The sequence below is a fragment of the Hyperolius riggenbachi genome, chromosome 1, assembly GCF_040937935.1.
Source record: "Hyperolius riggenbachi isolate aHypRig1 chromosome 1, aHypRig1.pri, whole genome shotgun sequence".
NCBI lineage: Eukaryota > Metazoa > Chordata > Amphibia > Anura > Hyperoliidae > Hyperolius > Hyperolius riggenbachi.
Genome location: NC_090646.1, coordinates 510,109,354 through 510,125,574, shown reverse-complemented (window position 1 = coordinate 510,125,574; position 16,221 = coordinate 510,109,354). Strand labels below are relative to the sequence as shown.

Here is a 16,221-nt window from a genome sequence, read left to right as displayed (position 1 = left end):
AGAATACCTCGGGATCTAAGTGTTTCCAGCACAGGCTTCAGTATTCTACGTTGCTGTAAAGTCTCGAATGCCAGGTCTGGGAATAGCTTAAGCTTAGCCCCATCAAACTCCAACTCGTTAAGGACTCTCATTTTACTGATGAGCTCTTCCTTTTCCGTGAAATAATGCAGTCTACAAATGACATCTCTTGGATTTGTGTCAGTGCGAGAGCGGGACTTCAGGGCCCTGTGCACTCGGTCTATTTGGATGTGTGTAGACTCCGGCTTGCCCAGGATTCTGTTAAAGATTATACGGATAACTGTCGGCAAGTCTTCGTCTGTACTAGCCTCAGGCAGCCCTTTCAGTCTCACATTGTTTCGCCTGTTACGATTTTCATGATCTTCCTGTTTGTATAGTGATTGCCTGATAAGGCTACTGTGATCAGCTAAAGCCGTGTTAATCTTAGAGATAAGTGCGTCATGGTATAGAACTTTATCCTCTACCGCCTCAACCCTGTGGCCTATGAGTGAAATGTCCGTTCTGAGGCCTGCTATCTCCGATCGGAATATAGATTCCATTTTATGGAAAAGGTGATCAAGGTCAGCTTTGGATGAGGGCTGAGCCCCGTACTCACTGTTTGGAGAGTCCACTCTGGAGTCTGTCGAGTGTGTAGGGGAGGCGGCAGACTGTGAGGCCTTGCTGCTGGACGCCTTAGGCTGATTCGTCGCCATCTTGTCTCCCGCGTTACTGCGAGAGGCCCGTGTATTTTGCAGGAGCTGGGCGATATCCGCGGTGTTTGAGCCCTTGGATTTGTTGCCAGTCTTCTTGCTGTTCCCGGGCATCTGTTTGGGTGAAGTTGCGGCAGATCTAGAGCGGGTTAGAACCAAAATAGCAGCCGAGATTATCGGAGCTCACAGTGCTAGCGTCTGTCCACCATGACGGTCCGGCCACGCCCCCGCCTTCATCTTGTTGTAACAATAATGCCTGTGAATCAGTTAATTCCCCACCAAATAACTCCCGCGAACTGTCAAATTAAATGGATGTGGTGCTAGTAGTAGCGCTGGTGGCTGCGAAAGATGAGGTGTTCTGTGTTAAATAGTCAACCACGTCCTGACAATCTTGGGAGTTGATGGGACGTGCCTTCTTCTGAGCACTATACTTTGGGCATGAAATCACGTCAGCACGACCTTGAACAGACCTGCCAGGTGGCCTTCCTCTGGGTCTGCCTCTACCTGTTTTGTCCATATCGTGGGGGATGAAGTGAAAGGTATGCACTGACTTGACTAATACAACGTGCAGTCACACAGGTGCAGTTAACAGGTATGCATGGAGTGGTATATCACACTGTGTGCGCTCACGTAAGTAGGTGGGTGCACTGAACAACAGGTAGGTATATGCAGTGATGGGTATTACAAATGTGCACCTGTCACACGCACATACGGTGAACAGGTACAGTGACTGGTGGTATTAACAATGTGTGCACTCACATAGGTAGGTGGGTGCACTGAACAACAGGTAGGTATATGCAGTGATGGGTATTACAAATTTGCACCTGTCACACACACATACTATGAACAGGTACAGTGACTGGTGGTATTAACAATGCGTGCGCTCACATAGGTAGGTAGGTAGGTGCACTGAACAGTGAACAGGTGCAGTGATTGGGATGGGATTACAAATATGCAGCTGCCTGTCACACACACAGGTAGTCACTGAATGTTCTGGGCCTGGCAGTGGCACAGTAGGAATTAAGGTGCCAAAGGCCAGCTGTGACTGACTGACAGGGCTGTATATAATGCAAGTGGGCCATACAAAAAAAAAAAAGATCACAAGTACAAGATTAGCTCTCAAAAGAGCTGTTGAGGGGTGTTTTTTTAGCAATAAGAATCAGCAAGGAGCAAGCTAACAAGCCTACAAGAGCCTAACTAAGCTTTTCCTATAGCTCTCTCTACATCTGCAGCAGCAGCTCTCCCTTCTCTAATTACTGCAGGCACACGAGTGAGTCACATGCCTGACGCTGCCTGCCTTTTATAAGGGGGGGGGGGCTCCAGGAGGGAGTGTAGCCTGATACAATGTGCCTGCTGACTGTGATGTACAGGGTCAAAGTTGACCCCAATGATTTAGTATAGGAGGCAGGTCGAACCGCCATAAAGTTCGCGTTCGATCGCGAACGCGAACCACTGAAAGTTCGCGGTCGAACCGTTCGGGCCATCTCTAGGACCCATAGCTGTGGGGGGCCTCAACTACTAACTTTCCCTTCTTCCGATACAAGGACTATGCTTCAGATCAGGTGTTTTTGTGGCTGCATTTGTATGTGAAGATGATGATGGCCACATTTGTTTTATGACCTTTGTGAGATGAGCCCCAAGACTGTGAAGAGAACCAAGGGGAGGCAAGGGAAGAGGTGTCAACATTTGGGAGCCCCATGAAAGTTTTGCTGGAGGGCCCCACAATCTGTAGTTACACCACTGTGACCTTTATAAAACAAAAAGTTGATGTTTCTTTTTGTTCTAAACCTCCGTGAGCAGGGCAAGGTGTAAAGCAACAGTCTTTTGGCCCTCAAGTTTTCCTTAAATGATAAATTATAAATACAGACTATGTGAAATTATTTTTGTTATTGATATTAAAATTATCTCTTCCAAATCCACGGCAAAAAGCAACATTCTTGCTTACCTCAACATTACTTGATTCTGTATTATAGAGGAACACAATTCCCGTGTATCTTTAACACTTCAAAATCCCGTTAATGACAGTTTCTGCCGCAATTCACCACCCACACACTGTAATTGATACTATACATTATTTATTCATGTAGAAGTAATTTTGCTAGAAAAGATCCAATGAAACAAATATCTGATTTTCATGCATGGTATCCTTTTCTAATGGATTACATTATATTCTGTTGTTGAATCTATATTGAGTCATTTCAGCAGCTAACAAAATATATAAACAATACATTGAAGAGTTCAGCGCGATATCGCTTGCATGCGCTTGATTGCATAAAAGGGCTGATTAAAATGCACTTCAGCTTATTTTTAAACTAAATAATAAGCTGGAAATTTAAACATGAGCAGCAGCTGTCTGTCTTGGTGTTCTCAGCTACTTGTAAGTTCAGAAGAGTGCTCTGCTTATCCAATAATAATAATAAGTAAGCCTCCAGCAATGTCAGCATTCTTCAATAAAGCCTGGCACTGTATATTTAAGCACTGGTTATAGACCTGAAACAGATTATGGTGATAAGGTATAATAATAGACGTAGGGGAGCACAGAGTACATTTCCACGACCAGAATATTAATGAAATTGAAGCCATACAAGCAGAATAATTTAAACGTGAAATAACACTAGAGAGTTTGGAAAGAATCGCCAGTCAGAACAAAATAATGTGTTTATTTTCTAATGCCGTAATTCAAGTAGGAAAAATAGAATAATAAAATGCAGTAGAGAGATGGTGGTCCTATCATAATGTCAATTACAATACAGCTTTTGTTTCTAATTTAGCTATCATAGGCAATAATGATTTAGAATAAACTCAAAGTCAACCTTCTAACTAGGGATGGCAATGCTTAGGAGAACTCATGGAGAAGCATGTGAGTATTTTGATCAGCTGATAGATATGTAAGGTTCTGATTTGCTTTGATGACTTCCAGGTTTAATACATGATCATGACCACCTAGAACTTTATCAATGTATCAGTTGCTCAAACTGATCACATGCTTCTCCATGAGTTTTCCTAAGCATTTCAAGTCGATGAAAGACCCAATCCGGACTCAACCAATCTTCACATGTGGATTCTTCATAAATACATATTTATTTACAGCGGTTATACAGCATAAAAATACAGCACAACGTTTCGGGCGTGAGGCCCTTTCTCAAGTGCTCTTGAGAAAGGGCCTCACGCCCGAAACGTTGTGCTGTATTTTTATGCTGTATAACCGCTGTAAATAAATATGTATTTATGAAGAATCCACATGTGAAGATTGGTTGAGTCCGGATTGGGTCTTTCATCGACTTGAATTGTGTATGGAGGTGTGATGGAGCCTCTTTCCAGTCTGTGACTCGCAACAATATCAAGTTTCGAGCTGAGGCCCGCAGGTTACATGTTGTGTTGTTCTCCTAAGCATTGCCATCTCTACTTATAACCATGATAAATGAAATTGTCTAATAATCAGCTGTAATCAGTATATTATATTATATGTAAATTGTGTTACTTTTTAGAAAGTTAAATTGTTTACTCTTTATTATGAAGTTAAAGCACACCTAAATTGTACCAAAAAATGTAGATTTTACTTACTTGGGGCTTCTCCCATCCCCGTAGCGTTTCAGGTCCTCTGAGGCTCTTCCATTGTGCCGCTGCCCCTCTAAAAGATCAGCAACTAGAACTCCAGCCTTGGGCTACTGCACATGCATGGTCCCATCCATGTGCTTCCTCGATAACACTCCTATCGCTAGGAGCATTCTGCACATGTACTGTACAGTTCTCAAATAAATTGCAGCAACCATGTGCAGAACGCTCCTGGCAATGGGAGCATGATCGAGCAGGTGCACAGATGGAAATGCTCAGCCCGCATAGGAGTTCTAATTGCAGACTTTTTGGAGGGGGCAGAGGCACAATGGAGGGGGATTGCAGAACAAAAAAACACTGACACCCAAAAAGACTACCGGGGGAATAGGGGGGAGTGCTGGATTGAAGCTCCAGTTAAGAAAAAATCTACTTTTTTAGGTCCAATTCAGTTGTGCTTGAAAGAAGACATTTCTGTAAAGAAGTACTCACATTCATAAACATACATGTACAGGCATATGTTTAGGAGAGCTACCTAACCTAAGTAAATTATTGGCAGGCTACCTTAACCTTTAAACATTCCTGCCCACATTATCTTGTGTGAGATATAGTAATATTAAACTGCGCTCACTCAATGCAAATGTCCATTATAAGTTCCAAATAATTGGATGTTGATAAATTGGTTCAATCAGCAAAATAGTCTTCTGTATATATATCCAGGTGCAGCACCGCAATCTCTAGGTTATAGCCAGTAGCTTGTATAGATAGAATTATTTGGTTGCGCTCCTGGTATGATTACTGCATTCGTGCATCAAACATTCCCCCTTTCAGGAAACCACTCATGTTGTTGGGGTCTTATAAAGACCAATCTGTGCATTTGGGGTGTATGGCCCCCGTCGCCACCCAGGCTCCTGTCGGCTCTCTCCAGGCTGGTTCAAATACTGTTGCAGTGACGAGACCTCTTGTCCATCCTCTACACCCTGAATGCGCAGATTGGTCTTTATAAGACCCCAACATCTGGTGAGTGGTTTTCTGAAGGGGGGATTGTGTGAGATATAACTCAGGGCACGGCATCCTCAGCTGGCTGATCTCTGGCTGCCTAATGAAGATTGATGTTGAGTTGGTGCAGGGAGTGATTTAATATTTATCTGTCTGGATGCTGGATCGGCTCTCCATCCACTTGAGTGCCAGTAATCATGTAACTGAAAAATCTTAGCTACAAATAGTGATGAAGCAAGAGCATAACACCTTGCAAATTACATACTATAATAACAATTGGAATGACTGGCCAGTCATGCATAAATGGGGGCCCGACAAAACATTATTTCTCAAAAATTGTATTGTATATGAGTCACAAAGCGATCCTATCAGTGGCTGGATAGTGTACTACAGTGACTGGCTAGTATATTGGTCAAAGGCTCTGCCTCTGACACAGGAGATCAGGGTTCAAATCTCGGCTCTTCCTGTTCAGTAAACCAGCACCTATTCTGTAGGAGACCTTTGGCAAGACTCTCTAACACTGCTGCTTCCTATAGAGCACATCCTCGTGGGTGGATGAAGCTCTGGTGCTTTGAGTCCACCAGGAGAAAAGCTTGATATAAATGTTTTGTGTCTGCCAATGTTCTGTGTCTATGAATATATGCACATGGTTAGACCAACAAAGATAGAGCAGACATATTACTACAAAAGATATTTGGTAATATAAACACAAGTGTGTATTGGGGAGTGGGGGGGCAAGGTCATCGACCTGATAAACAACTATAATGCACTGAAGAAAAAAGGGGGCACCCCCCTGTATAATGAAGGTACCTAACAGATGACTGGTGCTGAGACCAAGAAGTATAAGCAAAAAATCCACTTTATTGACCAATGCAAAAAGAATAAAATTTTTTTTTAAAAAAACAAGGCAGAACCATGCCCCAGCCCAATGGCCCCAAATAAGTAATGATTATTGCCATAAGCCCGCCAATATGATAAAAGCACTGTATATGCTCACTAGTGGATGGCTAAAAACAGCACCCAATAAGTGATGTCTAAGAAAGCACTGGTATAGTGCTATTCCAATTCCACAGGGGCAAAAAACAATGCAATTCAACGTACAAATCAGAATAAATAGACTCTCCTAAACTGAGCATCCATGCAGTGTGCAGTAATAAACTACTAGTGAAAAGTAATTATAACAATATGACCTCATAGAGGATAACAAATAATGTTTGATACAAACAGTGCTAGTGCTGCTGAAAATCATACAATTGAATCATAGTGAAATGACACAAGAGAAGGTGAATACGCAGTGTATATAGGAGGAGAGGCAAAGGATGGGAGAAATGCGGCAAGGCTTACCAGATAAATGTGTCTGAATGGGACCGGGGACGGCTGCAAGGACGCTCCTGCGTCCGTCCGACTAGTTCCGCCGAAGCTGCTGAGGGACATTATACAGGGGGGTGCCCCTTTTTTCTTCCATGCATTATATATGCACATGGTGTCAGGGCTGGTTTAAGGGGCCCCAAGGCCCTGGGGCAAACTTAAGTGTGGGGCTCCCCTGCCTGAGATGTCATACCGCCCCCCACCCCCTCAGTGGGCAGGCAGGAAGCGGCTGCACACTCTGTGCACTCTGCTCTGAGGCTGGCACACAGTCTTCTTCCTTCTCTATGACCCGACGCATAATGTGTAAACATGCGCCGGGTCATAGAGTGGGAAGGAGACAACGTGCCAGCCTCAGGGTTGGCACAGTATGTGCAGCCGCTTCCTGCCCACCCGCTGAGATATGTAATTACAGGAAGCAATCGCAGGGACCCGGGGAGCAGCATTGACAGGGAAGGCGGCGCAGGGCCCCTGCAGAGGGCGGGCCCCGGGGCAATTGACCCCTTTGTCTCTATGGGAGCGCCAGCCCTGCATGGTATAAAAAAGATACTATTAGTGGGTGCGAATCCTTGGTGGTAGTAATAATAATCAAGACCAAGTTCCAAATTACATTAGAGCTGTCAAACCCACTTGTGTATATGTCCTAATGAGCTCAATGGTAATGATAGAGAAATATACATCCACCAGGGGTGAGACCACTTATGCAGTCCTCCTCAGCAGATCAGGCTTGTAGTATATAGATAGCACTGTTCACAATATCCTCAGAAAGTGTGCATATAATAAAGGCTCCAGTTAAAAAGGGTGCCAGATGTTAACAAATATTAACATTATCATTTAGTAAAATGGCCACCAGGATTTGACATAAAATATAATTTATAATACTGATATTGTACTATTCCTCACTGTAATCTCTATGTTTACATTTACTAAAAGGAGGACCAGTAAAAATGATAAAATATTGTTTAATATACTGATATTGTAATATTTCATTCATATAGGAAAATATCTTCAATACTTACTGATATTTTACTATAACCTAACCTCTCCCTACCCTCAGACAGAAACCTCCCCTGGTGGTGAGTGACTAACCCTAAAACCCCCTGGTGGTGCTTAACCATAAGACCCCCCCGGTGGAGCCTAACCCTAAGACCCCCCCGGTGGTGCCTAACCTTAACCCTGCCACCTGAAACCCCCATTTTGTTTGTGTAATATAAATTTGTATGTGATTGGTTATGTTTTAGTTAACATAGAACAAAAACAAATATAATTGAGGAGTCAAAAGTAGAAGTACATTTGTTGTAAAATGATAATTTGTAGCGGTGAGAATAGCAGAAGTTACTAGTTGTGGTGCAAAAAGGTGCAAGGGTGAATCATTTTTTCTGAGAAAGCATAGGGAACAGTTTTAGAAAGGATTATTTGCTAAATAATGGGTTATTGAAATGATACATTTGGTATGGAACTGAAAGTTAAAGATAACAAGAGATAGATTTGCAGCACCATTTTACAAATGATATAGTTGTTTTATATCAATGTGGCACTGTTTTTATACACCTGGCTCAAATAGAGAAAATATTTGCATTGATGTGAAGGAGGAGGAGCCCTTTTTAATAGGTGTCATTATTACATACTACGTTTAGGGATATTAAGATAGGTATCCATACCCAACAAACATGAACTTCACAAAGGGAGTTAACATTCTGCCAGGGGATAAACCCCTTATGCAGTCCTCCTCAATAAATCATAACCTTAAGATATAAATCCACTGGGTATAAAAGCACCACTCATTGTGTCCTTCAGAGATTGATACTTTAGGCCAGTATCCATCAAATATAAATACAACCCCACAAAATGAGTTTGGTGTCTCGTAAAATGCACTGGCTCAAAAACATATAAGTTGAAGTCAAATCAGTTGAAGTTGTAGTAGGTGCACATGGTGCTAAGGTTCAGGCGGATGCAAACATGTGATATATATATATAAATATATATATATATATATATATATATATATATATATATATATATATATATATATACACACAGCATATACAGTATAATGGGTATACTCATCTGTCATCCATGAATAAAGTAGCAAGAATCATCTCTAAGGCTGGTTTGCCATTTCCCTTGTTATAGGCTTTGATTTGCCGACTGGTTTTGCTGTTAAGGCTACCAGCATCATCAGGGCAGGCCGTAGTTGCTAAGCCTCAAGCCACCGTCATCCCAATAACTGTGACTCATATACAATACAATTTGTATACCATTATTGTCCATGTAAAAATCAGTCTTTCAGGCCTCAGGCCCTGGGAAAATGTGTGATATGCAAACATAGATTGACCCTATCTTGTCTGTTTTTTTTACCAATGTCATCATGAATACTGTTGTGAATCGGTATACCAGCATCATGCTTTTTTGTCATATTTGATATGTGTTCTGACTAAACTTGAAAATGCCCACCTTATTTTAATATAGAAAATTAAGTAAAACACAGTTAATAGGAAAACTGCAACAACTAATAGGCTGACTTCCGTAATGACGATTGTTGTAATCTGCTAATTATGATTACGCAAAATTTTGTGTAACTTTTTGCAATTACACCCATACGTAATTACGATTTGAAAATTCATCCAATTTCATCCATTTGTAATTGTGTATAATTATGCAAAATTTCACGTAATTTTGTGCCGACTTTGATAACAAATCCCCCATACATGCTATCACCACCATAATTGCTACGTATGTTAAGAGGAATAGTAGGAACAAGTAAAAAAAGAATCTCTTTTTTCTACTAATTTTCTTAGCAAGCATAGCAATTTTGGTGATAAATGATAACACGTATGTAAGTTATTTCACTTGCATGGCATCTTTTTTTTTCCCTGTTGTTGTCAGTAGTCATGTGTGTTTGTTATAACATTTAGAAGTGGATGCAGTAAAATACATTAGGAGAATGACATGCAAGTCTTACATGCAATGCATTACGGTCTACTCATCATGTTTTCTTTATTTGGTTGTATTGCAGTGAGGTAAGCTGAGATAAGCATATTATTTTTAGGTGGAACCCTCTCCCTTTCACTATTGTTCATGCCCCTCCCCTGGTTGCCTGTTAGAATTTTATCCCAATATCCATTTGTTTCTTTTTTTTTGGGGGGGGGGGAGACCACCTACACCAACAGTAGACATCTGAGTGGAGTGGTTGGTTGCTGACAGTTGCATCCGGACTTTGTTAGTATCTATATTTTTTCTGTCTCACTTTCTCTGTATTTTTATTTCTGTTTCTGGAACCCTTGCCTCCTGAACCTACCTCATATGTTAGTGAACATGTTTTTTGCAGTTTTTATTACCGGTCCTTGAACTTTTCTCTGCTTCTAAATCACTTACACAGTCACCTTTTTAAAATGTATAGAGGAATAATTACTGATATAATTACATTTATTTTGTCCCAACTGATATTTGTGGACATCTGATATTTAAACTGTGCATACTTTATTCTCCCTGTCCTTTTCAATATAAATTGAAATTCTATTTGCTAAATATGTATAATGGTACCCACTACTAATCTCATCTGTATTGTCCAATTTCACCATTTCAATATTTAACATAAGTGACTGCTTTAAGAATATTCACTCAGATAACTCTTTTACTACATAGATGTAAGATTGGACAAAAAAGATTGGATCGTTAGTGGCCACCATAAGAATGGTGCAGAGGTTTTTCAGCTACGTAGGTTGAGTAGACTTTTCAGCATCACAGTTTGTTCCGACACAGTCTGAAGTACCTAGTAAGCAATTCAATTCTGAAAATTTATCTCCGCATTAGTAAACCAGCAACGAGCCAGTTTTGAACCTTTGCCATTAAACACAATAGTGAGTTAAAAAGCCAGAGGACGCATAACAAACAGTAGATTAAACACCACTCTGCTTTACAGTTCTTGGAATTGCCAGAAAAGTGAAATTACACTTTCATTTTTAAACATCCTCAGTATAAATAAAATCTATTATAAAAGACGGAACAAATCTTATCACCTGAAAGCTTAGATAATTGAAAATGCAGTGTAGAAATTCATGCAAATAGTGACATTAACGTTTTGTTTTCTGCCTCTGCTCAGGGAACAAACAGACATCATCTCTCAAACACTGGTGTGACTAAGTTTGATGATCAATTGTTATTTAGATTTTAATGGGTTATAAGCTTCACTTCGCAATGCTAAATAGAGTCTTACGCATCTATTTAGGCGGGTAATGGAATGCAAATCTAAGCTGGATAGAAGGCATATTGATTTTTTTATGCCAGAAATTAAAGACTTCAACCATTTCCCCACTCAAGGTGCTCCTGCTTCATGCCAGCAGTAATTAGGTTCTAATGTTTTAGGAGACCAGAAATTATGTTGTCTATTCATTGAGAAACGATATTAAATCAAGAGCTAAATACATATTTAATAGTCTTAGCTAGTGAATTAATGTAAACCTGAAATCAGTATAATAATGAAACTGAACTTTCGTTTGTGAATTAAGCTCTCTTTCCCATTTACCGATCATTTTAAAGAAAAAGAATCAGTGCCAAAGAAACTTGAAAGGGTTTTCTGAGGACATGATGCTCAGAGGTGTCCATGAGAACTTTCAGGAATGACACTACAAGACAGGAATAACAGAGTCATGGGGATGTGTTGGACTAGATCAGTATTTCAGAACACTGCTGTACCATGTACCCCCAATGACTACACTGACCAAGTACTCAGTTTTTGGAAAGAAACATGTCCTGCACTCCTTGATGCATGTACATGTGTTAGATGTACTCCATAGAGTGAGAGTTGAAAGTTAAATCTTGCAGCAAATTAGGCATTTCTCCATTACCAAAGTCTACCACTAGAAAGGGACGGTGATTCACCAAGTGGTCGATTCTCGAAGAAGGACCGTGGGAAACCATAGGGGCAATATGGCACCAAAAATTCAGAGAGAAACTCAGAGTGGACATCTGCTGAGCAAAACATGTGTCTATGTGGTAGGAGGTAGAGAGAAAAAGACAGGGAGATGTATGCTAGAGAGAAAAAGACAGAAGGTTTGCTTCAGGGAGAGATAGCTGTGGTGGGGTCTGTTCTACCAACTTACAACTGTAATTTATAGGGTGTACTGTGTGCTGTGCAGAAGTTATAGATTGCATTCCTTGAGTGCTGCTGTGCTGAGTAACTTAGGCAGAAGTGTGTATGCAAATTATTTAGACACTGTACTACTGTAGGGTCACAGTGTCCCTTAATTAGCTGTATTGTACTACCAACATAAAGAACTGTATTTCCTAGGAGTTATTGTACGCTGCTTTAATACTTATATACTGAAGGTGTCAATTATTGATACAATGAAATGTACATTCTATCAGATTGGATAGTGTTGGAAGGTGCCAATTAACAACATTCAATTCATTCATCATTTTCTATCCATCACAGATTTATTGCTTCCAGGATGCACAGCAAGCCCCAGGAGTCAACGATAACTGATCCCACCACAGACAGATATACAGGGGGTGTATATACCACTTGCAATACTGTTTTTGTGAAAAGGTGCGCAACCACCTGAATTCTTGCAGAAGTGCCAGGGATGTTATCACTTAACCCTATTATAAATGCTTTTCAAACATTCCTTGAAATAAATAATTTTATCTATCTTCCTTCTCCTAAAAATGACTTTTAAAGAAATTCCACAGTTTTATTTTATGTTCAAATCTACTTTTTAAGTTCTAACTGTTTAATTTTTTTATCTTAATGACACATTCATTGAAGTATGCCAGAGCTAAAATTTAGGAACAATTGATCCTTTTTATCTTGTTCCTGCTGTCAGAAGCAATTTTCTGCTAGGAAAGTGTTTATAGTTGGAATTTCTTATCAGTGAGGGTCACACTGTAGTCACTTACTGTCATGACTGAGTCAGGACTCAGTCAGACACTTACATATTTAACTCTTTCAGGCAGAGAAAGAAAAAAGAAGGAACACAGCTTAGTTATTTGTGTGCTAGGCACTATACATACCCATGTCTATCTCATCATGTCACACGTCACTTCGGGTATCCTTTAAATGAACTGTAAATACTTCAGATATGCTTGTTATCAATTTATTGTTTGCTTTTTTTTCAATATGAAAAATACTACAATAGACTGACTATGACATTTCAAGAAACCACTGGACCTTAATAAAGTGGGAAATGCATACCATGTGTTGAGAGCCCAGAGATTAGGGAACCTGGGCTTAGACAGGCATGTAAATACTGCTAGGAACTCTGTATCACATGATGCAGAGTAACCTTAAAATTGGATGAGGAATTTTTTCTTAGGGTGAAAGGAAGGGGGATTCATGATTGGCATTGTTGTCTCAGGTTAGCCTGGCTGTGTGGCGGTCTGTTGCTTGCAGTTGGCTCATCTGTGTTGCCAGGCATTCACGTACAGCTGTTAATTTTATTAACCAATTGCTACCATCATAAAAAAAACCACCAGGTTCTATCTAGTTTCTTTAACCAGTAGCTACCGGTCATACCAGAGCCAGGTGCTATCTAGCTCTTTATGTTCTAAACTTGCTTTTGGGTGTCTGTTTCTGCCATGGTGACTACTTCTTGTTCTGGGAGACATCTATAGTCTTGTATACATACAGAAAAAAGCAGATACGTGCACATTCCATCGATCAAATAGTAGTTTATTCAATGTTGTACAGCATACAAGTCATGTGTGGATCGCCTATTACATCTGCCTGTAGGCATCTGATCCAGCCATGGAAGTGGAGGTGGCAGGCAGGCACTGTAGGAGGAGCATGCCTGACATCTATAGTCTGCTCTCAGATCCTTTAACCTCTTTGCACTGATGTTATGTGCCCTCTCTTCCTCTCATATGTTCCTCCAGTATTATTCATTTTTTGCTCCCAGTCATTCAGCCGTCACTGTGTTTTTTGTCTTGCAGTTGGGAGTACACCTTGGGTGACTCTTTGAAGGAGAGGGAATTTATCTTTGTAGCCTCTGCTTCTCTAGTGTAACAATACATGTAGAAGACAAGTGTGTGTGTGTGTGTGTGTGTGTGTGTGTGTGTGTGTGTGTGTGTGTGTGTGTGTGTGTGTGTGTGTGTGTGTGTGTGTGTGTGTGTGTGTGTGTGTGTGTGTGTGTGTGTGTGTGTGTGTGAGTGTGTGTGTGTGTGTGTGAGTGTGTGTGTGTGTCAAATTTTGGTAAATGTTTTATTATATCTATTCAAGGGACAACACTGAGGCAGGGAACACACTTGTCTTTCAGTTTTCTGCGCGCGTTTTCCTGCATACTTTTTCTGCACACCAAGTGTGTTTCTATGCAGGAAAACATGCGCGTTTTTTCACAGCAGCTGATGTAGTTGATAGAGAAAACTGACAAAATGTGCAGAATCAGGATGCAGAATGTCAGTTTTTTTTCTGCACGCAAACAAAATATTAAGTGTGTACTAGCCCATTGATTAACATGAGTTCTCAGTTTTTCTGTGCAGAAAACGCACACGAAAACAGTCAAGTGTGTTCCCTGCCTGAAGATATGACACTTTGGTACAATGTAAAGCAGTCAGTGTACAGCTTGTATTACAGTGTAAAGTCGCTGTCCCATGTAAATAACTCAACATGCAGCCAGTAATGTTTAACCACTTCACAACTGAAGGGTTTTACCCGTGAAACACCAAAGCAATTTTTACCTTTCAGCGCTCCTTCCATTCATTCATCTATAACTTTATAACTTATCGCAATGAAATGAACTATATCTTGTTTTTTTTCACCACCAATTAGGCTTTCTTTAGGTGGGACATTATGCCAAGAATTATTTTATTCTAAATGTGTTTTAATGGGAAAATAGGAAAAAATGTGGGAAAAAAATAATTATGTTTCAGTTTTTGGCCATTATAGTTTTTAAATAATGCATGCTATTATAATTAAAACCCATGAAATGTATTTGCCCATTTGTCCCAGTTATAAAACCGTTTAAATTATGTCCCTATCACAATGTTTGGCGCCAATATTTTATTTGGAAATAAAGGTGTCTTTTTTTCAGTTTTGCATCCATCCCTAATTACAAGCCCATAGTTTAAAAAGTAACAGTGTTATACCCTCTTTACATAAATATTTAAAAAGTTCAGTCCCTTAAGGTGACTATTTATGTTTTTTTTTATTGTACTTTTTTTTTTAATTACAAAAAAAAAAAATTGGGGAGTGTGGGAGGTAATGAGTTAATTTATTGTGAAAAACTAATGTATGTGTATATGAAAAATGCTTTATGGTGTAGTTTTACTATTTGGCCCCAAGATGTCCACAGTGATTTTTTGCTCACTTCAAGTACGCTTGCAGGAAGCACAATGAGGCTGGGAAAATCACAATGATTGCGCTGCTTCTCATAGAAGCAGACGATCATTGTGGAGGCTTAGATCAATGAACGGGAACATTTTTTCCGTTCCTTGATCTCCGTGTGAGCGGGCGGCGGCGTGCACGAGCGGCGGGAGCGTGCGCACGAGCGAGCGGGAGCGCGGACAGCGGCGGTAGCACGGGAGGTGCGGAAATCTTCGCCCCTGGGGGTGAAAGGATGGAAAAAGAGATGGAGATATCCGCACCAGTGGGGGAAAAGTGGTTAAACCACTGTCAACAAAAGGGAGTGCACCCCTAAGTACAGAATGTAATTTGCCCTCCCTGGGGTCATGTTTATTGGTTGGTATTGGTAATACAAGGTGCGACTGTCACATCAAGCTGAAGCTTTGCACAGTGGCAGTATCATAACCAATGAGGTCCAACCGAGGCCTGATTATTGCTAAACAAGCTGAAAGAAGACTGTAATATTCAATTGTTCTAACTAAAATGGGATAATTATCTTAGAAGCAAATTTCAAATGTATGCATAAAAATTGATGTTAGAATGAAAAAGTCTTCACATACTGTACATGTACAGTATAGGCATTATTTTTCTTACTGTTTTTTCCTCAGGTCTCCGAGCGTAATAACTGTTGGGTTCCATGTGAGCATGAAAATGATCATGATTGCTTGGATGAGCCTTACTTCAATTTTAGACTTTGTTTTCACAACTGGAAATATGTTTAAAATGCAAAGAACTTATCTAGCATTGAACCAAGGTTCATTAATTCTTACAGTTGCAGTATGTCTTAACAGCAACGAGCTGGGGTCAGGCACCATAAAATACACTACAAGATAGAGTTGATACTGTGTCAAATTAACAAACTTTCTCTATATAAATGACTTGTGAAATTTACATTTAGCTTGTTCAGACGTTATGAATGCTGCAATGTAAAAATTTACCTGTGAATTAGACTTAGCTGGTATGGTTATCATTAAAGCAGTTATCTGCCCAGGGATATGAAGGCAGACAATACTAAGCAAATGGCTATATGATATGACAGGCTTTTGGACCTTTTTAGCCTTTGTAGTTTTCAGTATAATTTTGAAACTAATTATTATTCAGCCTGAATATTAATCTGCCTGGCAAATTATAGGTAACCATTTTTATACCCATAATAACTATTTGTCACCAAGAAAACTTAATGGGGGACAGTTCACCGAGCTGTCAGATGTGGAGAAAAAACTTCCGGAACGGCAGAGGTGCTCAACAGGATAAGACATC

General features: G+C 40.2%; 1 non-coding gene across 1 annotated transcript; it reads left to right on the top strand.

Annotated features, from left to right (window-relative positions):
• The first annotated feature begins 15,340 nt into the window (after positions 1-15,340).
• On the top strand, positions 15,341-15,478 carry LOC137532760 (U4 spliceosomal RNA). Its single transcript, XR_011023990.1, has one exon. It is a non-coding gene; the product is annotated as a U4 spliceosomal RNA (small nuclear RNA).
• Positions 15,479-16,221: the final 743 nt, after the last annotated feature.